This window comes from Cloeon dipterum, chromosome 2 (assembly GCF_949628265.1).
Source record: "Cloeon dipterum chromosome 2, ieCloDipt1.1, whole genome shotgun sequence".
In the NCBI taxonomy this organism is placed as follows: domain Eukaryota; kingdom Metazoa; phylum Arthropoda; class Insecta; order Ephemeroptera; family Baetidae; genus Cloeon; species Cloeon dipterum.
This window is the reverse complement of record NC_088787.1, coordinates 7,166,183-7,190,584: the sequence shown is the minus strand read 5'-3', so window position 1 is coordinate 7,190,584 and position 24,402 is coordinate 7,166,183. Positions and strand designations below refer to the sequence as shown.

Below are 24,402 nucleotides of genomic sequence, written 5' to 3'. Positions count from 1 at the left end.
TAATTTGTTCCTTCTTATTTTCAGTCATAATATTTTTTAATTATCAGCAAGTGCTTGAAAGGTAGATTTATTTTTGCATCAGAATCATCAATCCTCACAAATCCCATGGTCACTCTCTGATTTAATTCCAGATTACAAAAGGGCTATGCAACCTGCGTGGCGGAGACGCTCAACTGGTTGCATAAATCTCACTCGTTGGTACACACGACTTGCACAAACTAGAGCTCTCTGCTCTCTGGTCTCATAATTCGCGCGACACGATAAACAGGCCGAGATAAAAGGGTCGGGAAAAGCGCATGAAGGAACGAGCAAACAATGCGCGAGAGTTTTTCGCTTCGTTTCAGTTTGCACGCTGCTGGGGCGATAAAATATTGCGATTACGTTTATTAAATCAGAGCCGGAGAGCAGCAAAGTCAACATTTTTGCAGCTTTCTGCGGCTAAAGGGAGGATATTTGCTCTGGCGTCGTCGGTCGCCGGCGCAAATCCGCTTACTCGCAACCTCTTGAATTTCATCACCCTCCAAACACCAAACACCGCTCGAGCGAGCCAGCGTGCACGCACTACGCAGATTTAAAAGGGTCGAGCTATTTTTCCACGCCGCAGAATATCTCGCCGCTGCTCGACAATTGGCACGCTGCTTGTTTGTTTTCGCGCACAGCCACATTCCGCCGTTCAAATGATCTCCTTTCGAAACTATTTAGCTTCGCCGCGACGAAACTTCTACTTACTTGCTCGCTTCTCTCAGTACATTTAGCTTGATGGATAATTTGTTGCGTCTTCAGCACGAAGAAGATAAATTGCAAAACCAGCACGACTCCAGTCCACATTTTCCTTCGAGTTAAATAATTATTTTCATTATAAATTTTTCTTACCACACAATCTGTTTGTTTTCCATTCAAATATACACATCCGATTGCAGTGCTCTAAATTTGTATATTCCCTTTTCAATATATCATTTTTTATTAATTTATCAAGTACTAAAATTCAAAATAAATCCTTCTGAAAATATTTATTTCAAATAATTTATTCGGAATTCTCACAAATTCTTTTAACTCTTAGATTTCTCTAACATCCAAGATTTTATTGAAATTAATTTTAATTATACTGAATAAAAAAGAGAATATTCATCAATTTTTATAATTAACTCTTTCGATTTTCTTGCATTTTTAATTATGAGATCAAAGCAAAACCAAGCAAAATTAATTAGCAGAGTTTGAGTTGCAGGAAAGATCCACTAAAAGCCATTTAATTTCAACCACCGGGGGCCAGGTGGCGATCTGTGTTGGTTCCCGCCGGTCAGAAGTCAATATGACGTCGAAATAATGCAGGCCAATCAGGAGACAGTCCAGCGGCCAATCAGAAGCGTCGGAAAAGAGGCGTGCTGACCTAATAATTTCATTCCCGCGTATTTCGTTACATTTCCTTTAGCCTGATGTGCCATCTAACGGTCGATTCGCCAATTACCGGGCTAATCAGCTGTTGGTAAAGAAAAAATAACAACAAAATTCACTATATGCTGAGGGTATTTTCATGATAAATTTTCCAAGCCAATTCAATTTTACGTTTCTAAATTTCCCGCCGTACTCTACCAGACGCCATGTCTGTGCGTCACGTGAATCCGGCCCCCAGTGGTTTCAACCAAGAGACAATAAATTATTTTTTTCTAGTTTCAGTACAATTTTTTATATCTGTTATTATTTCAATCGATAAATTAATTCGAATACGAAGCTTCGTGGTACAATCTAACAGACAAAATTCAACTAACTAAAAGAAATGAATTTCACAGAAACTACTAGTATACTAGTGAATTGTTTTATTACCAAGCTCGTTGTTTTACAGCACCAAGGCCAATTCATGAGAACCGCGGTCACGCAAGGCAGTTGTTCTTTCTCTGCAGTGATGACATTTATTTTAATGGATCAAAACAAGGAGCCGAGACGTAGTATATATATCCAGTTCGTTGCTTGATGTCCATATCGCAGAGCTACTGCCTCAGGTCACCTTCGCAAATGAACAGACGCGGAAGTGCTTTGGCCGGCAGCAGAGGTGTTGTTTGTTGAAAACTTACCATTTCGCACGCTGCGAGAAGCTCATTGTCAGCACCAAAACTTTGCTACTCCAACATGTACACGCACGCACGGAAATGTTACCCTTTTTAATTAAAGGAAAAAATTATTTATAATTAGGTAGGGAGTTGTTATTTTAAAATATTAATAAATGTCTATTTTTACCTTGGTGTTCAGAGTTCAGACTCAACAATTTGCAATTTTACTTGAACTGCGTGAGCATTCTTTACATTACACGATTGCATTTTACGTTATGAAAAGAGCAGCTGAATCTAGAATTACATTGCAATGCCGCGAAGTTTGTAAATAAATAGAATTGACGTCTTTTGTAAGATTTAAACACAAGCCATGTGTTTTATCCAGAAAAACCAACTGCACAATTTAAACATTTATATTTCTCGCATTTTTGAGCATTTTTCCTAATTATCGAGTAAATCAGCAGGGACCGGATTCGTGCGACGCGCAGATATGGCGTCCGGTGGAGTATGTTCACGTGAAAAGAAGCAAGTTTTCGTCAATATTGTGACATAATTGGCATTACTTTTACTAATTGTGTCTTTTGTATCGTAAAAACAAACTTTTGACATTCGTAAGGCAATCCAAAGAGAGCTTTTTTGTTTCCCACACTCAGACGCCATTTTGGATTTGCGCAGTTCGAACCAATTTTATCGCACATCTGGCCCCCGCTGGAGTAAATTAGATCATAAATTATAACATAAAAATGCGTTGGATAAATAATATCTCATTTTAAAAAAAATCAAAATTTCGCATAGTCTGTCTTGTTTGGCGCAAAATTTGACATTTATTTATGGAGTTAAATTTAAAAAAAACGTGGAAAGGGTTTTTTTAGACAACATTTCATTATGAATTACTGCGCATTGCATGGTTAGAGATCTTTGTTCTCAAATTAAACTAAATCTAACAGTTTTTATTTTTTCAGTACAAACATATATATTAGAAATCAACAAATCAGCTGTTTTACTTCATTTAAGGGAGAAAAAATATCAGCTCAAAATTTATTTAACAAGAATTATTTTCTGCCTGGTTCAAGGGAAAGAGAAATAAAACACAGATTTAAAACTAAACACAAAAAATTGCAACTCTGCAATCATCGATGTTAAAATTCGACCAAACTCAAATCACTCTTCTCAATTGCATGGTTGCATATTTATTTATTTATTTTCTCTCGCTCTATAGAAACAAAGGTTAGATATACATATGGTTGTGTACATAAATCCGTCTTGCGTTTTGCGTTCTTCGTTTGTTTGTATAACAAGATAATTATATAAAAATGCGTGTGAATTTACAAGAGGCCCGAGCGTTGGCTGACAATGGGGTAAGGGAGGGAAAGGGGCTCTCTAATGAAGCAGGAAAGGGTGTGCGTCCGAGGAGGGTGGTTTGTTTCAGGGGGTGCCCGGGCGAAGTTGGTAGCGCGACCGCAGTATTATCTAATTAGGAGGCGGTCGGGGGTCGGTTGGTTGTCGGTTGGCGGCTGCTCGATCTCTCACTCGCTCACTCACTCGGTGCGCGCGGTTTGCCTACGTTCTCGGTCTGCTGCCTCCAAATCCGTCACGCCTCGCGGACAGGTGCCTCCTCCTCGACCGCCTCCTCCATCTGCAACACCATAAATACGTTACTTCTGTGCCGCTCCACTCGTGTAACACTCGAGAAAGCAGGGTTCGCCAGTCGAACTAGAAGCTAATTGTTTCTTGAGATATTAATAGAAAATTGATGTTTGCAACTTGAAAGGAGAAGAACAAGTACGCCAAAATTATCGCTTTTTTATTTTCTGACAAAATTTTTGAAAGTGTTTATTAGAATTTTGAAATTCCCTGTGTTCAAAATTAAACTGAACATTTTAAAAACAAAATAGAACATTAATTCGATTAAATAAAGTCCAAAAATAACTAAATTAAGTTTATTCCCCTTTTCAAAAATGTCTCTTCTTGCTTTAAAACAAAAAAATATATATATTGGCAGACTCAATTTATAATTTGAGATTTTTTTGTTCACAAACAAATAATTTTTTTTTTAGATCATCAAAATAAGAAGCGGTATATTAAAACGCACCCTGACGATGAGCTTTTGTCGGCAATCTGTTGGCACTAGATTTGTCAATGATCCCAAATAATTTATTCCCAACAAGAGGTTTTTAAGAAACTAAAAATTTTAAATAAAAAATGTGAAAAGGGTCACCGCCAGGGGACCTTTAAAACACGCACCAGGTATTAAAGGTTTCAATTGAAACCTAAAAAATGTCAACATCTGATCAGAATCCTTTATAATGGAGTTGATTGTGGTTGACGAAGAATCAACGTGCGACAGGTGAGCATTGTTTAAAACAATCATTATTATTTCCTAGAGTGACAATCATTTTCAATTTTTCTAACAAATATTTTAACAGAAATCCTATTAATTCGCCTTTTATGTTCATTAACAAATTATTCTCATTTTTTGTTTTATTATCGCTCTGATAGCAAAATAAATTTTGTAATATAAAACATAACGTAATAATTTATTAACATTTATTGCAATATTATTTAATTTTTGTTTATTTAAATTAATTAAAAAATAATTTTATATTATTATTTTTTTAATTTTAATTTATATTTATTAAATAAATAAATTATATTTACCACAAGTAATTAATATTTCAGTTTTTGATGAAGTTTTTATTTAAATAGTTTAAAAGATAGTGTCTAAAATTTTTATATTTTGCCACCATTTGTTGTCACCCATAAATTTATCAAAAATATATCCAAGGGTACGTTGGCGTGTTTGTTATCTATTTATTAAACAATTTTATTATCATCCTTCTATTACTCTGATTATAACTAATTATAGCAGAATATGTTTGCAAACGGAATATGCTTTAACGCATACATCATATTGCCATTTTTATGCGAATACCTTCACTGGCGGTATTTAAATTTCAATTGAATCCATGGCAGCATTTTATTCCACAATCATAAACGAATTAAATTAAATATGTGTGATAGGTTGAAAATTCATCATTCAAAATCACATTTTTATTTTGCTGCATTTCCTTTCGTAAAGTTGAAAGTAAAACATCTAGACTAGAATTAAAAATGGAATTGGAATTCAACATAATTTCATTTTGTCTCATTTGCACGCTTAAAGTAGAGCTTTGTTGACTCTTGCAAGTAGTTTGTGCAATGTGAAATAACGAAATTTCAAATTTTGCCTCATTTCTCAAAGAATTAAACGGTTTATCAATGATTTTTTTGCCTGATTCTTCACAATCTATCCAATAAAGATTTTTATTCAAAACAAAACGGATTTCACTATTTTATAATCTGCTCAGCCAGCGAGATGAATCGAAAATTCGTGATTTTTCCAAAACTTTCCGACAAAAGTGTTCTTGGGGAAAAACGACCGTAAAAAATAAAGGCTTAGAAGGAGAGTTTAATTTTATTTCCGATAGTTTTCATAAAATCAAGCTCTATATTAAAAATTCTTTTGCGTGCTGCATAACTTGCAGGTGTTAATACGAAATATTTTAAAACAGTATTTTTCTGGAAATTGGGAAAATTCTGCAATATGACAGACAAATAAATTTCCCCATCTTTCCGAGCTGACCGTGATTTTCGTAGACCGTGATTTTAACGCCAAGCTCGTGTCCTTTTTTTAAATCAGAATATTTTGTCAATGTTTGAGGTTTAAAAATTTAACCTGGTAGCTATTACTGCCCTAGAAAATATACAAAATTTTAACGTCCATAGCTTGAAAACTACGAGTATTGGCAAGTTTTGAAATATCCTGTTTGATGGTAGCAAGAAATTGTAAATTTATTTCGTATATATTGGTGCGCTCTCCTTGTTAAGCCCTCTTTGGAGCGATCCGAACAAGACAAAAAATAATCTTAATCCCCTGAAAAGCCCACAGTTTAAATATATAATGCTTTTGAAAAGAAAAGCGCTTTTCTTAATTGGTTTATTGCACTGATTCATTCAACAAAATAATATGAATTTTCCTATTTGGTCACGCTTGCTTTCGACTGATTTTGATTAATTTTCTTGAGTGAAAACACCTGAATTTTACTAAATCTCGCATTTTTAGAAAGAACATATTGCTAGCAACAGCGAAGAAGATTCTCTTAAAGTGGAATAATACTGGGCAACAATTGAAAATTATTTAAATTGTTGGATACCTTAAACAATTGACCGATAAACAATTCCTTCAACAATTTGCAATAATAAAAAAGGACCTTCCTATAGTAAAAATTCAAATTTTGCCAATTTTCTCCAAAATTTACAGTGCTTGAACATATTTTCTTGGCATTTTCCGATTCCTCTCGTCGAGATCTGTTCAACGGTGTAAGCCACTTATTGGGCAAACTCTTGGTTTTGAAATTAAATCGGATTTCAAGTAAGGAGACAGCCATTGCCATGTGAAAAGCACGCTAACTTTCCAGCCAATTTTCTCAAAAAATTACAGTGCTTCTTAGGTCAATTAAGGCTTCAACTGAATCCTAAGAGATGAGTTCATTCATTGGCAACAAGCATTTTCCAGGCTTTTCCAGTATCATTCCTCTTTAAAGGTCTAAAACAATCTAGATCGGCTACTAAATCAATTGATAATAAAATATCCTTATTAAATATACCGTTTTAAATTTTAAATTCTCGACCCTAACAATTAAGTTTTCTTATTAAAAAAACACACTCCAAGGTTTTTATTAGAAAATTACCCTATCCACGAAAAGATTTACAGTCCATTCGATTGCAATGGAATGTTCATCCATAAAACCGAAGCGGAAATCTCGTCCCGAAACCAAAAGCAGGCGGGCGTTACTGCGAGAGAGAGAGTGGCGGCGGCAAACCACAAAGCAAACAAAAGCTCACCATACGCGGGCGGCGGGTCTAGAAAATGCCCGAGTAGAGGAGCCAGAGGAGGAAGAGCAGGAACATGAGGATGAAGTAGGTGGTGAAGATGTTGAACGTCTCGTTCATGCTGGCGGGCGGGCGGGCGGGCGACCTGAGTGAAAATGCGGCGGCGGCGGCGAGCGCGGCAGGGACACGAGCGGCAGGCGAGAGCGACAAACGCCAACTGAAAGTGCCGGGTGCCAAGGTGCAGCCGGACCCATTTTTAAAAATATCATTATTCAGCGCCGCCGGGGGCTAATTCCAGCGGCCGAGCTCGCTCGCCCAGCAGCCAAATTGCGCCGGCGGCCAGCACATCCGAAGGTGCTGCGCTGGAGCCAAAATACACCCGGCCGCCGCGAAATGGAAAGCGTCCGTTCGTTCGTTTGTCCGGACGCCCGCGCGCGCCATTTCGCACGCCGATTTCACTCTATTTTATTTTGTCAACCATTCATTCAACACAAGCAGGGTATTTCCAGAGCTATAAGTAAGACGCAGGCCCAACGACTGACTTGTTGGCTGTTAGCTTTTGAAATGCGATTTTCTAAACGATGCAACTATTTTGGATGATTGATTACAAAAGGTTAAACGAGACCAAATTAATTTAAATTGGAATGATAGGGATTGTATATTTTAAATATGGATTTTGCATGAAAAGTTAACACTAATAACCGATAATTTTTTCATATACTTCAGCCAGAATCTCTCAAAACAGCAAGTTGTTGTTTAAGTTTTTTGCGTAAACTGATTGGCCGACAAAACAGTTGAGAAAAATCCGACTTAACAATTTATGCAGGTTTTTCGGGCGTTTTGGGAATTTTGGGTACCTTATAACTTTGCTCAGAGTGGTCCTAGAACAGAAATTAAAAAACCATTTAACTCGTCCCAACAAGCCAAACAACTTTTATGTTGATCTCAAAGTGGCAGGTCAAAGGTCAAGGTCATAAAAATTGGTTTTTGGATTTTAAACTCAAATTTGAAAATGAATAAATCGAAATTTCTAATTTTTTTCATAGCCATTTTGTAGAGCACAAAAAATTAGTTAAAAAACGTTAAAATTTGGAATCGCTTTTTGCCTCATATTTTTAAAAAAAAATTAAAACTCTGAAAACCATTGTTTTTTGAGGTTATTAAAAAACGATGATCGACCAAATCTCGACTTCTAATCATCCGATTTTCAAAAACCGCATACCGTTAGACTCCTCTTGACGTCCTCAAGTGCACTAAAGGGGTAAAAGACCCACCAACCCCCAACCCCCTTTTTAACCCCCTCAATAACGTGAAATTTAGCATTTTTCGTCTGTTTCAACACCTTAGCACGACGTTGACGAGTAATTTTCTTCTTCAAACCAATTGAGTTACTTAGTTCACTTCAAGACGAGTCAAATGGTACATATTTTTTTGTAAATCGGACCCCTACAACCCGAGATTCGGGTGACACAAAGTTTTTATTCGAGACGGATGCAAAAAACACCAAATCTCGAACTCTACACTAAAAATCTCGTCACGATTATAAAATAAACAGCACGCCGCTCAACTTGCCCTGACATTCCTTTCGGGATTGAAGGGTGCCATCCCATTCAACCCCTATTACACACCCCATCCTATGTGCGTTTATTTTTTTCATTTTTGTGCGGGAAAAGCGTAACACTGACAGCAGAAATGGACCCCAAAAATCCATATTTGGCTTCTAGCCTCCCAAAACCATCAACCCATGTTGCAAATTCTAAAATTTAACTCATTTTCTGCCATGAAAAGAGCGTTGTTATAAAAATTTCGCAGAAATTCGCTTTTTTCTTGATGCCGGATTAACTGCAAAATTCCTTTGAGAATTCCCCATTTAAAACCATGCTAACTTTGAGGCTGATTTTCTCGAAAATTTACAGAGCTACCTCTGTATTTTTAAACTGGACATGCTCCCAAGGACCTAAATCTTCATGTGTATTAAACGATTTTCCCTATCTGCACAACTGACTATTTTTCCAGAGCTTCAAATCGTCACGGGAGCACGATCGAATCGCTAGTACCAAATAATTGTTTAAATATTTTGAAGAGAACCTTTTCCGTGCAGCAAGAACAAAAATAAATAAACCATTGCGAAACTCAAACAGAAGAGGGGCAGAAATTTAATAAATACCGTCGGAAAAGGTAAATAAATTGTTGATGCTATCTGCACAGAAATAAAAAAAAAGGAGATTTTTCATCTCGATGCGTGATAGGATAAGGAGCTTCAGTGCAAAACAAACAAATAAAGCGTGCTGGAAGAGAGGTGAGCAGCCTGCAAAAGCGTTGCGAAACGCAAATAATGGAATATATCGCGCGCGACGCAAAAAATGGTTATTGTTTTTCGGCGCGGCGCACAATGAACGTGCGCGCGCGCTTGTGTGTAATGAAAGTGCCGGCGGCCGCTTTTATCACCACCAACACAATTTCGCGATTATGTGTTTTCCACGCGGGCATCAGTGCCGCCGTAATGACCGACATTCTTGCCAGTCGTAAATCACTTTAAGACCTGTTCGCACTAATTCTCAACCATTCCTTCAGGACAAAGCTGAGCAGAGCCCAGGGTTTCTAGAGTTTATTGCGCACTATTTTTATGATTGCGTTAATGGCGGGAATGAACAGCTTTCCTGGAAAATGACCGATATCCAGGATATGTGCATGAGGCTTTGTTTTAGTATTTTTAATCGGTTATTTGTCCTTAACAAATGTTTCAAATTTTCTTAGAGCGCAACAAAAATAAGGAACTGACCAAAACAATATTATTTCCTCAGGATTTCCTCCAATTAAAGATTTGCTGCTATTTTGATCTTGAGTTTCAGCGAGATGATCGCTACTGCTACCCAAGCTTGCGTTTGATATTTAAATTATTATTTGGATTTTAATTTATAATTATTTGCTTGCAGAAAATATTAATATCATTGCTTATAATCTATCTTGCACGTCTTTCAAATGTCATTAAAATTTAGCATCGAGCATCCATGCGATTTAACTGTTTTTTGGGGTGAGAATTTTTGTTTACTTTATGTTATTAATTATTTTATTTACTATTAAATAAAAAGTTTCATGCTTAAAATTATTTCTTTTGTTTACTTAATTAAAAATTTTTATAAAATAAATTTTTTATTTCAAATAAATAATATTTAATTTAATTATTAAATCATATTTAACAAAAATAGTTAAAATGTGACTCTTTGATCGAATTATTCTTTTGTAAGCCAGCAAAAAATTAAGTCCAAATTGTATATAGATACCCATCAATCATCCTCTTATCAATACGATTCAAATTAATAATACTTCATTTAGGTGCTAGGTCTGTTATTCTCTATTTAATAAAAATACTATTTTCCTCCTACACACCAGTTGCATGTTTACTTAGTGATGGGAGCCGCTAACAAACGGCGCCACCATAGACTTTCAATTTCAATGCACTTCCACTGCGATATCAGACTCAATCCTGCTGCTGTGCATTCTTTACTTAATATTTTTTCTTTTGACATGCTGAAAACCAAAATAATAAGTTTAGCCAATCGCCGTAGAATTGTGAGAATGCTATTTTTTTAAAATATAAAATGTTTTTCAACGTTTCTATTGCAAATGGCTGGACTGACTTTGGTTTTCAGAACGTCAAAAGAAAAAATATTAAGTAAAGAATGCACAGCAGCAGGATTGAGTCTGAAATTGCAACGGAAAGTGACTTAAAATTAAAATTATTACGAAAGTATACGGTGGCGCCATCTGTTGGCGGCTTATACAACTGGTGTATTAACAGGTTTAAATATTGGCTCCTAAATGAAAAACATTTACAAGGGCGTCAGTAAAAAATATTAATGTTTTTCATCAACCGAACAGTGATGTTTCTTTTTTTAAATTTTAATTTCATTTTCAGTTAAATATTTTGATCCGTTATTAATAAAAGACCGCACGCTCCACGATTTTCCATAATTATTCGAGGAAGTTCAAACTTTCGAAGATACCAAAAAGTCTCTCGAGGGGACGGAAGTTTCTGCGCTGATAAATCTGAAATCCGTGCACTTTTGGTGAAATTTCCCGCACGGAAGAAGAGCCAATTTGCATGGTCGACACGCGCTTATTTAATGGGACTGCTGTTTATTCAAGTATGGTTCCTGCGATAAAAACACCGCTTTGGTCGCCTCATCGCTCAATAGCGCGGAATTATCGCTCGACAACATCGGAAATTACGTTTGAAAAATAATATATTCACCTTTCGGCGATAACTCTGGAAAATCCTTGTTGCCAAATCATAAAATGACCCGAAGGATTCAAGGATTCAATTTTAAAACTAAAATTCTAAAATTTACCTAGCTCTGTTTATTTTTAGCGTGTATGAAACCTTTTAAGGAAACTCTTTGTTGTGAAATAAAATCAGATTTTAAGTAGGGAGACAGTCGTTCTCACCATTTAAATAGCTTTTAAATTTACCGTCAATTTTGGCTTCATCTGAATTTTAAGGGTTCATGCATTGGCAACAAGGATTTTCTAGGATTTGGAAGGTTTTAATCCTCTTGTATAGAATTATTTCCACGATAAACATCCAAAATTTCAGCTTTTTAGTAAACCACTGATGAAAACGTAGCACTTTTACCAAAACTAAAAGGTGTCGGAAATTAGTAGCGCGAGAGTGGACGGGAATAAGCCGTCATCGCGGATAATTGCTCTTTAAAAAGTGGGAAAGCATTTTGTGTGAACAATGTCGGAGGGCTCTCGACGTATTTTTACAAAACACCGTGTTCGCCTGTCAAAATAAAGCAGCGCCTAAACAAAACAAAGCGCGACGCAGAGTGCGCAGAGCCAGTCGGCTCTCGTAATTAAAGAATAACAAACGAGCCCCTCCCAAACTTATTGCGCCAAAAGCCCGAAGACCATTTTTCGTCGTTGACTTTTGTTCAGCGACGTGGATCTCTTGGCACCCGAGTGCATCCAAGCAGCTCGTAAAATAAATGGCCAGCCGTTCGAATTAAATAAAAATAGAAGAGGGGCTGTTATGTTGATGTGAATGGGAACAGATTGCAAATTAGAACGGAAATAAATAAGGAGACAGTAATATATTAAAAATAAATGTAAATTAACTAAAAACTGAATTACGGTCAAGGCGGAAAAATTGAAATTTTTGTAAACTTTGAGTTTTTCCAATATTTCGACCGAAAATAATTCGTAAAAATTCGAAAAATGGTCCGATTTTGGAAAACCGCACACGGGCGGATGCGCCTAACCAAGGGGCGTTGATTTATACCAAAATTTGCACCGTCTGACCCATAGGGCTCCACCTGGGCCCTGAAAACAACAGTTGGCAAGTGACACATAGAAATCGCGTTTTTTTTATTTTAAAAATTTATAACTCGGCTCCTATGGGTCATACAGTTAAAAACCAAAGTTTATCAGACACGCCGTTGAATTCTAAGTCTTTTAAGCCTAATCTCTGAAACCCGCAAAATCTGCGCTATTTAAAAGTGTTTGGTTTTATTAATTTTTAAATTCACTTATTGGCCGGATTCGGTTTCTGACTTGAAAATACGCCTCCCGCGATGAAACGCGTCCATTTTTCGGGTTTTGCACTAAAGTGCGAAAGAGTGCTGATTTTTTTTAAAACAGGGGCTATGGATTTAAATTTCAAATTGATCTTTCGAACGGAGAAAATTGCCGAAATTGCGTCATTTTCTAGAAAAATGTCAAATTTAGCACGGAATGATTATTTTTTAGTACAAAATAATGATTTTATAAATTGCAAGCCATTGAATTAATTGAAAATACGAATTTATCGCTTTTCAGGGAGTGGCTGGAATCGGATTTTCGAGCAGCAGTGCGGCAGCAAGTTTTGGCGTGGGCTCCGAGCAGATCTGTTTTATAAATATAGCGAACCACATTGGGCGCCATCATTATGGCGGTGATAATTAAAAAGGCCGAAATGCAGCTGCCGCGTCTCTCCAGCGGCTCGTCCCGAATCTTGACCCCGATCCGCGCGGGCTCGCGAGTCGCGAGTCGTTAATCGCGCGCTGGCAACAAGGCTGCTAATTTGCAAATGAGACATCAAACGGCTTTTTGTGCCTCCGCCGCGATTAAGGCTGACAACTTTTGGCACGTCGATCGCTTCATCAACACACTGCTCTTTTCTTTCTCTCTTTCTCTCTCTTCCTCGTCATCCCTTAAGCTGAGGCCGCGAGTGGCTGAGAAACGGCACGCATTAGCGCTCCGCTGACGCTTTAAGCGACACGATCTCATTATTTCACGCCCGTGAAATTGTTATGTCCTTCTCCTCGTTAGCCGCTCTGATTTATTTAAGCTTGTTGCTGCTACAACTTAAGAGCAAGTCATAAACATATTCGGCAGTAATTTCTGAGAAACTTGCCACAGGATGTTGTTAATCTTGAAGGGGCTGAAATTCATTTATATTTAAATTGATTGCTTCTCTGCATGAAGTAAAATATTATTATGGTGCTAAAAAAAATTAGAATTGTCACAAATGTAGAATACGGCACCTAAAAATTTAAATTGAAAACGACACGTTTCACTAAATTTTGGCAGGAGGAAATTTTTTAGCAATTTTATTGTGAAAAATTAACACAACAAAGATTAATTATAAATATAACCGTTCGCTGATCGTTTTTTCAGGGATATTCCATAAATGATTTTAATATTAATTTTTAAATATCTTCCCAATTTGTTGTTGTACGAATAATATTTTTTTCAAGATGATCAAATAAGTTTTAAATTCTTGGAATCTTCCTAAAATGTGGTGATTTTGTAATAAAATAGTTGTAAAAAATCAAATAAGCCATCTTAGACCCGTCTAAAATGTAAAATAGCATAAAAAATCCCAATTGCATCCATCGAAAAGATAAAATCATTGGACAAATATTAACATTTATTTCAAAAATTTCCAGTTTATTGAAAATTTTTAGCACATACATTTATGATGTTTCTATTTTTAAGTATTTAACTAATTTAGACTTGTATTGATTGGTCTAATGATGTTTTTTTGCACTGCGCAAATATGCACCACTGGTTTTTTGCGCGAAAAAACCGTTTGTAAAACCCACCAGTTTTGGAATTTTCTTAATTTAACCTGAAAAAATCATATTAGAATAGAATAGAATATTTATTCAACGCCAACGGCGTACAACTATTTCCAGCATTTATATGAGGCAGCTTTGGTTAAAGTCAAAGGTTTCAGAGGACAATCAAGAATATGGTACATACTATACAGATCAGCATTACAATAACTACATTTACATTTGTCAGTAACATCCAGGTGAAAACAAGAATTTGTGCAAATAAGAAAATGATATCCATGAAAATAATATCTGGTTAGCATGGAACGATCCTTACAATTCGTTTTCTTCCAATCAGTATTTAACATTGCGGGAGTATAATAGAATTTTGGATCAATATTTTGCTTTTTGATATTCATATTACTTGACAAACTTGACAAAAGCTTCAGAACAAGTGAGAGAGAATTTTGATTTTAGCTCATTTACAAATAGGTCGGTCTGTACAAGTTCATAAACCAATCTAGAACGCATTCGTTTATCAACTCCTAGCGCCTTTTTAAAAAATCTAGATTTAGCACTTTCTAATTTATTGAAATCATTTAAATTTAAATGTGACCAAATAGCTTCAATACCGTAGGATGCAACAGGCGAGATTGCTAAATTAAATAACTTTGTAGCCGTATCAATAGCGGACTTACACAGATTTTTTATTTTTAATGTTTCGAAAATAGAGGCCTTAACCCTTCGATCAATATGTTGACTGAAACAAGTGCCAGAAAAAATCATATTTCGTACCAAAAAGCCTATAATTTTGTTGATAATTTCGGTCATTTGATGAAACCAGTGGCTTTAATACAGATTTTGTCAAATCCCTATTTTTGGTCATCCCTCATGGGAATTTTTTACAAAAGGGGCTGGATTTAAATTACAAATTGATCTTTTGAGCGGAGAAAATTGCCAAATTTTCGTCATTTTCTAGAAAATGTCAAAGTCTTGGTCATCCCTCATGGGAATTTTTTACCTTACATAAGAATACATGATGTGTTTCGGAAATACTCGCAAACAACAGTTTTTTGTAATGTGTTTCCGAAAAAAATGCGGCGTTTTGGAAGGTACCCAAGGAAGATTAAGAAAAAACTTTGTTGCAATATCAGAAATGAAGAATTCAGTTTAATTTTCTCTATCAGCACAATACAAGAACTAGATAAAATTATAATTTTAAATGTTTTGATATTTACTTTGGTGAACTTAATTTATTTAAAAAAAAAGACAAATCTCAACATTCTTAAGAATTGACCGATTAAGTAAATTAATTTATTGAAAACTAATCAAGAATTCAAAAAATAATAAATAATCTTAAATTTAAACAAAAAAGTAAATTAATTTATAAGCATTTTTTGTTTTTGAATCATCCAAGTCCGTTTCAAATAGTTTTGGGCTTTAAATTAAAATCAAAATTTTGTAATTCTTAATGAGTGTCTGACGTTAAATTACTTTTAACTGTAATTTAGCAATCGGAAGAAATATTTCTTCATTCCATCTAAATTAAACCCTTTGATGGGGCAACTTTCGATTTTCCCATTCGAAAATGTGCTATTTCTGAGCAACTTGAGCCGCTCTCTAACACTCACTACACTCGACTCGAGCCCCGCTCTGACTCACTCTCTCACTCTCTCGCACTTTGCTTGTGCTGTGCGCCTAATCCACTTAGTCAAGTCGGCCGGTTCATTAGGCTGGAGAGTCTTACACATTCAATTTGCTGCCGGCCGCTAAGGCGCCTCCGGACTATCAATCACTTGTCAGGTACAAGCGCCGCCGCGGATTCTGCCAAATAATTTCATCCTCGCGGAAATGCCCGTTTTTCTTCCGCCCGCGCCACTCGTGGCGCCGCGTCTCTAAATAAAAATTTACTTTGGCTCGCTGTAGACGAAAGGAGGCTCGTGTTTCCTGCACCAAACGGTATTTAGACTCTCTATTTCACCTTGGAAAACATTTTTTGAAAGGAAAAATGAGGTGATTTCCTTTTAAGAGGATCGATGCAAGGCAACAATTTGAAAATAATTTGAATTCTTGGATGTAATAAGCAGTTGATCAATAATTAATTTATTCTACAATTTTCTTCAGTGAAAATTCAAATTTTCTCCAAAATTTCCAGCACTTGACAACATTTTCTTGCCAGATTTCGATTCCTCTCGTTGAGATCTGTCCAAAAGCGTATGAAACCTTTCAGGGAAACTCTTTGTTGTGAAATAGAATAGGATTTAAAGTAAGGAGACAGTTTGACCATTTGAAAAGCATGGCAGCCACTTTTATAAAAATTAACACTGCTAATTAGCTCAATTTTGGCTAGAATTTAATCAGGAAAAAATAAAAACTGAATTTAAGACTTTGCCCGTTTAATAAAAAAATTAAACGTTTATTGTAAATAAATGTGCTTTGCTTGACTTCGATTCGTGTCGTTTTAAATTCAAATTCAGGATCAATTTGGGCCATTTTAAAAATCTGCTTTTGAACGAATCTATTTATGATTTTCTGCGCCAGGGAAAATTTAATAAGCACATCCTCCACAAAGAAGCTGAAGTCAGCTGGACGCTTTTCATAATTCGAGTGTCGAAGAATTCAACGGGTTTTTTTTCACCGGAGCGCAGCCACGCATTTCCAGAAGTTGGTGTATTTTTAGCGAAATGATCGGCGCGCCACCGGCTGCGTGCGAGACACCAGCCGCGTTCGAACGGCCTTCGTTTTGTTTGTTTGTGATTTTTGCGCGTTCCAAATTTATGAGGCAGAAATAAATCATCTAGAACAATTTTTCAAACATACGAATTCAAATAAACCTTTTTCAATAATTTTAAATTCCTATATAGCAAGATATTGAATTGGAATGTAGTTTGTTCAAATTTTAATTGAATTACTGTCTGATGAGGGGGTAAAACAGCCACTTTACAGTACATTTAATTTTTTCCATCCATTCTGAATAAATCCAAGCGATTTCCTGAAATTTTGTTATTTACTGGCTAATTTTTTTCAGCTTTGGTGCTGCGTAGGTCAGCGACCAGCGTCCTTCAATTGTACTTCTGTCCGGCGCTCATGTCTAAATCTGAAAATGTGGCTGCCTTTCAAGCGAGCACAAACTCACTCAGATCAACATCCCATCGCTCATCTGTTTTGTGGCTTCGCTGGCCGCGCTCCAAACTCCAAACGAGCATCTCGTCGGAATCGAAACACAGAACGAGCTGCATTTTTCGGACTGCTCTGGTTGAAACTTCTCTCGCGTTGAGATAAACGGCCAACGTTTAATCCGGTTATCCACGGCCGCAGGTATTAAAGGAAAGGTATGCGCGTCTTGCGTCTGAGTTAGTTGCCGGCTTTGAGCTTCCGAGTGGCTGCTCCGCCGAACCAATTATGCAGGATTAGACGCAGCTGAAGCGCTGCAAACTAGTTCTGACTGCAAGTTCATTCAGAGGCTGTTGTACCCATTGAGGGCTTTATAATCGAGTCAGTGGGAAATAGGTCAATTTGTTTCAATTGGAGTCAGTTCATCTGGTTCCAAATGGGATTATATTAATGCAATTTATTTCTGCACTGAAATACAGTTTTCAAGATATTTCTATCAAACGGTATGCATTTTTTGCATTTCTGACGGTTAGAACCCGAGATTTAGCGGTCAAAATATTTGCAAAAATGTTTTTTTTGTGATTCAGAATTGTATTTCTCAAAATGGAAGCTGAAAATCATGTTGAAATTTTTACTTTACGTTTCACACGTACCCTAAGACCACTTCTGAGGGATGTTTCGGATTTTTAAAGTTTTCAAACTCCCAAAAAACACACGGAAATATTTAAACTTGCCCTTGGTGACCTTTGATCTTGACAGATGACCTTAAATTGGGTGTTCTTTTGATCGGGCTTGGCGAGAGGAGTTCAACGCATATATTAACTTTTAAATTTCACCAATTTAAAATTAGTAAAAATCCCTAAATATTTTTTTAAGACTGATCAACAGTGTGAATTTTGTCAGATTATCTTTAAAACCCAACAAAACTGTACTGCGCCCCGTGATTTTCGATTTGCAATTAAAATTCAATTGACCAGTTGCATAAACCCTTAGTTATTAAAGCCACCAACAGATGGCGCAACCACAGACTTTCTTAAAAATTTTGTTTTGAGCGGTTTTAATGCATTTCCGCTGCGATTTCAGACTCAATCTAGCTATTTTAATTTTTTTTAATTAATTTACTTTTTTTGACGTGCTGTAAACCAAAATCAGTCCAGCCATTCGCCGTAGAAACGTTGGAAAAGATTTTTTTATTTCAAAAAATAGTTTTTCACGATTCTACGGCGATTGGCTGAACCGATTTTGGTTTTCAGCACGTCAAAAATTAGAAAATTAATTGAAGAATGCACAGTAGCTAGATTGAGTCTGACATCGCAGCGGAAGTGCCTTAAAATCGAAAGTCTACGGTGGCGCCATCTGTTGGCGGCTTCGAACACTTAGGGTTTATGCAACTGGTGAATTGTTTTACAATTTTCCCGAAAATTTACAGCTCTTGACTGCATTTTTCTTAGGCAGATTTCAACTCCTCTCGTCGAGATCTATCCAACGGTGTTTGAAACTCTTTGTTGTGAAATAAAATAAGTTTTCAAGTAGGGAGACCGTCCTCACAGTTTGATTTAGAAGCAAACCCTGTAGCCAATTTATTCTCAAATAATACAAATGTTCAGCTCTTTTTAAAATTTCACTGTAGGCAATTAATTTTTTTAATATTCAGTATATGTAGATCTTTCGTGCACTTCTCTGAATAAGTTAGCATCTTGCCTGCAGTGTGTTTGCTCTTAAGAAAACCTTTTTTAAAAAAAAAACAGCTCCAATAACTGTCACTATCGTACCGAGAAACGATTCCTTTTCCGTCTCTTACTTAGCGTGGTTGAATAGCAGACGGAAGGGTAAAAAGTGGTCGAGGTAGGAATGAAAAGGGCAGGTGCGCTCGCTCAATTAAATACGACGTGCGTTTAATTGACGCTGCGACTGCTGGAAGAGCTAGTGGTTTGTGTAAGCGAGAGCGCACTCGGACGGCCTGATTCTAATTCTCGACTCCTGGACAGCAGGAGCGAGTGCTGTTACTGCGCAACCGATTTAATTGCAAGAAAATGCCAGCGGAGTAATGAGGCAATTAGTGCCAGCGCCTTGCTCAAAACGTCTGCTGATGCTGAGCGAACCACCCGCACAATTGCAAATAGAAATGAATTTATATAAGAGTTTATAATAGGAAAAATATAAATTGAGAAATGGAAATGGAAATTGCGTGGCTCGCAATGGTGCCTTTTTTTAATTATATACGGAAATTAAATATTCACATATTTTAATTTGTTTTTTTATTTAACCCAAGAAAAAATAGCTCTTCACTGTTTGACAACGAATGAATGAGATAGTGTGTCGCTTTTTTATATTTTACCATCTGACGAAATGTGAGTTGAATTTCAGCTATTTTTATTTATGTTCGTACATTTTTAGCTCCGTATTTATGGAAAAACGTTTAATATTTATTTTGCCTTGTTAACCAGTTTTGAAAAAAAGGTCAAAAATGTAATTGGCAATTAAAACTCAACTATAAAAAAAATAAAAGATAGTAAAACCAAAAAACTGACAAATATATGAGGATTTGATATAGAAGATAATGTTAATGCATCTAAGTACTTTTTATTTATTATTTATTATTAAGGAAATTTTGTCAAAAGTAGGGTGAGCAGGAGGGGGTTTTAATTGTTATCAATAAAGTGCAATACTGTTGATTATTTTTAACGGACGATCACTTTACATTCCTCGGCAATTGGTTTTTTTTAAAGGTTCGAAGGACAGAATAATCTCTGCCGTCTATAGCTTTTAGCGATGTAAAATTAATTTTTGCTTTCATAGAAAATTAACATGTGTTGAATAAATCAAAGATTTAATTCAGTGTTTTAATCATTTAGTATCGGTTTAAGAGAGTTTTATAATTTAAAGTGGTAAAAAATAGCTAAATTTTCCTCCAGTTTAAATTTGTAAATTATTATTTTGTTTAATTTCAATTTTCAACCTGCTGGACCTTTAAAATAGATATTACAATGGCAGAAATCAATCGACATGGATTAGCTGGGTTATTTTCACTTGGTAAATTTGCTGTCTGTACTGGTTTTCAATGTAAGATTTAAAATTTTAAATTAAGCTTCCAAATTCACTTAAATAATTCAGCCAATATGGTTTTTTAGATTTAAATGAAATATCGATCCAATTTATTTTTTAATCCGAATACAAGCATGTTTACTATTCTTATATCGATAGAAAATGGATCAAATACGTTGGTTTTCACATAATTAAGGAGTCTCTTTGTGTTTGAGACCCTCCTAACGAATTTGCAAATGTAAATTTAATGTGAAAATATTTAAAGCTAAAGAGTTCCCCCATATTTGAAATCAAATCGTTTATTTTTGCGTCCACAGTTTTCGATGTTTAGTTTATTTTTGGTCAAAAATGATATTTCTGGATGTCCAGTTCCGAGATCAATTTATTTTTTCTTGTAAGTTATGACTCATGAGTAACAAGCACTTAGAGGATTCTGAAATTGAGCCAAAGTCCGGCGGCACCTCTGCTATGGCGTGCCAAAATTGAATCGCTGACAGACGTGCACTCACGAGACACGCCAGTCACAGTTTTCATACATTTGAATCAGTCAAAAATGTGCTCAATTCAATTTAAATTAATCAGTGAATCTGAAACAAGCCATAAAATTAAAAAATAAATAAAGATATATACACACAGTTTAATTTCTTCTCTTTCATAATTAAATTTTTCATTTGTATTTTATACATTTTGTAGCGAATGATTTTTTTCCTTAAAATAAAAGGCAAGTCGTACAGTTTATATCCATCTTTCCTTAAAAAGTCCTCTCTACATTTAAGATAAATAATAATTACTCTTGTTGAAATATGCACCTATTTTTTTAAATTTTATATTGAAAATATCAGGAAGAGAGTGATTAGAGAGGGTTCACCTGGGGTCAAAGCGTGTGCCACATGAGGTAGACGATGAGCAGGAGCAGCAGGATGATGACAAAGTTCATGGCAAGCGCATGGTACTCGGTTCCTCCGGCGGACGACTTCATCGCGCCGAGTCGGAGCAGCGATTCGACGTGCAGCTCGAAAAATGGCTGCTTTTATTGCAAGAAGAGATCCGAGCGAGAAGCATGGGCAAATTATTGCTGGAGCTCTTGACTGACGTCACGCACACTCTCACTCTGCTGCTCCACTCGCTCTTCTGTGTGGCGGGCGCGGCCCTCACTCAGAGCTGCCGAGACGCGCGAATATATGCGTGTTTATCCGCGGTTACATGCTGCTGGAGCAAGTGTTTGCCTTTTGCAACGCCCTCGAGCCAGTGCCTATAAATTGCCGCTGTAATAAGCACCACGAGAGCGCATTCTCGTCTGTTTATTTTCAACTTTTCGATAAAGTTTCTATTTGTGCTCCATATTCTGCCACACTGTGAACTGTGATCGTGCGGGTGTTGTGTTTACCAAAGCCTAATGCGCGGAGCTCACCGCGCCTGATGCTTGCCTGTTGAGATGCGACTTCTGATTAATTGATTAATTAATTATCCTGCTCCTTGCTTCCTCCGTACTCCTTAATCTTTGCAGGGTTTGCAGCTTTTCCCTCCAGTTTTTCCAAATAAAAAGATAATTTTTAACCCTTAAAATTTGTAAAAAGTTGAGGCTGAATGGTTAATTTCTAAAATTTGAGTTTATGAAGGTACAGCATAAATTATTTTCAGTCAATTTTGAGTCTGTACATATGTCAAAACGGAAAGCGTTAAACAGCAAATTAAATAAGTTAAGTGAGTGAAAATGTTTTCTGCAAATAGCCAAAAGTGTGAAATATAAATATACATATAACCCGGGGATATTTTTTTCGTTATTGTTATGATTTGCAATTTAATGTTACATCAAACTCTTAAGCCAATCGGTTTACCCACAATATATTATTTTAGTACTTTACGATCTAATGTTCCTGTTGCGCACCGTTAGATTTTAATAAATATTTAATTTTAAATTAAAATAAAAAAATTATTTAACAAAGTCAAGAAATATTTTTAATTAAAATTTATTTAAAAATAAGTAAATAAATGAAGCAAACTTTATGTTTTAAACTACTTTAATCAGTATAATAATATATGTCTGGTGCAGCGGTAATCAAATGTGCAATAAAATTGATTCCCACTGCGCAGATCCAAGATGGCGTCTGAAAGTGGGAAACAAAAAGCTCTCTTTGGATTCCCATACGAGTGTCAAGAGATTGTTTTTAAGTCCCAAGAGACACAATTAGTACAATTAATGCAAATCCTGTCTCAATATTGACCAATACTTCTTGGTTCTTTTCGCGCATTTTCACGAAACCGATTTTACGCGCTATACTCCACCGGACGCCATGTCTGCGCGTCGCACCAATCTGGACCCCGCTGGTCTGGTCAAAACTTTTGGAGTAATTTATAGTAACTTAGAAAAGTGAGAAATTACAAATTAACAAAAATTACAGTGAAATGAACGAGTGTTCATGATTCCAGTTTTAAACTATTCATTAAACAACTGAAAAATTGCGGTTATATCTGTGGGAAAAATAAATCGGATAAGTCTCATTGTCAATTTTCTTTTATTTTTCCAAAATGATGGGGTTTTAAAGTGGACTGATTCTGCACAAATTATGAAAAACCTTTTTTCCTTGAAATTTACCACGGTTGCCGAGGAAATCAGCTCTCGAGTGTGTATATTATGTATCTCAAGCAGTGACCACTCTTTGTCTACCTACTGAAAATTGCATTTAATTGGAAGAGAGGATTTTACTTACACGTAGCAACCTTTAGGCAAATTTGAAAGGAAATTTTTTTCTTAAAATATTAAGAAAAAAAATATGATCTACAGATTTTCTTAAAGTAAAGACTGACAAAAATAAATTATACCTGTGAATATTTTTTCTTGATATGAACAAAGATCTACGCTCACTGGTATTTAATCATTTAGAAAACGATTGTGTTTATTTTTTAACTCTAATTTTTTCCATGCAATAATTAATTGATTTCTATAGCATTGTCAACCCTAAGTAAATCAACAATAGAAAAAAGTGATAAATTCGTTCATCTCTCAGCTTAAAAAACAACTTAACATCTAATATACAACTCCAATTTTCTCTCGAGAACTTAATTTGCTTTGTTGCAGAGTAATAAAAGCCTTTTCCCATTGCACAATTATTTATCTCCGCACTGCACTAGTGGAGGCGTTTGCGCCATTTGCACTTTTAATCGGCTACAGAGAACGAGGGAGAGAAAAGTTCGAAAAGCCATTTACACGAGTTTCCCTTTGATCACAGCATTGTGCAAGAATTTGAGCAGCCGGAGAAAATAATGAGATTTTGCCTGTATATACGTGAATATTCTTTGCGCTGGAAACCGCGCCACTACTGCCGCCGCTTTTACTCGGGTCTTGTTCTACTTCAATTTTATTCGTCCTTTGAAGTAGCGGGGCGCTCGTATTAAAATTTAAAATTAGCCTCCGCCGCGAGCTGCTTCCAATATTTATGCTCTAGACACGCCGATTACGATAGACGACGTGAGGGTGTGCTGTTTATTTAGGGAAATGCGATATGTTAGAGCTGTGCCGTGTAAACAAGGTTTGTATCGGCCCTTCGTGGTGCCTTCCCACCTGCCAAAGTGGAGGCTAAAATATTTTTTTCGCTTATCCCCTTCCCTTTTTTTGGTGGAGCATGTTTTCTTGTTTATCAAGGTCAAATTCCAAAAAGCAAAGAATATTAATTTTGAAACCCCTCCGTTTTATATTTAATTATTTTCATTTGCCTTTCATTTCGAACATTCCTACAAGATATTAAAATTATTTTCTGACCATTGAACTTCAAGTGGTTTGTATATCGTTCTAAATTTCCCACGAACTAGAATAAATAACAATCTTTTTCGTTTCCTGTTTCCTTGTGAGCCTAGTGGATTTATGCATCATTTTCCAATTTCCAATTTAATTTAATCCCAGATCCATGAACCAGAATATAAAAATTCACCAGTTAAAAACAGAAATTTCCACTGTAGCAAGTATAAAAAGAAATACGCAAACGATATAAATAAAAATCATCCACTTTAATTATTTGTCTCCGGCGTGCGGAACTTTGCAGAGAATATTTACTCCAGGGTGTTTTAATAAAAACAAGTGCGAGGATGCTGTGCGCCTGCCGCGTCGCCCGTTATGCAACCTGCCGCGCTAAATGGTCCAGCGGGATGCATAACCGAGAAAACCAAAATAGCCGGCTGCAATTTATGTGATATAAATTCATAGCAGCAGCTACCCAGTGGTGTCTTAAAAAGCAGAAACGCATACACGCGTACGTACGCCGGCCTGCTTGGCAAAATAAATTCAGGAG

The 24,402-nt window shown here is 36.1% G+C and overlaps 1 long non-coding RNA gene across 1 annotated transcript; it reads right to left on the bottom strand.

The window, feature by feature from the left end:
- Nucleotides 1-3,140: 3,140 nt before the first annotated feature.
- On the bottom strand, nucleotides 3,141-7,425 carry LOC135936899 (uncharacterized). Its single transcript, XR_010574404.1, has 2 exons — nucleotides 6,930-7,425; nucleotides 3,141-3,681 (listed from the first exon to the last, which is right to left on the bottom strand). It is a non-coding gene; the product is annotated as an uncharacterized LOC135936899 (long non-coding RNA).
- Nucleotides 7,426-24,402: the final 16,977 nt, after the last annotated feature.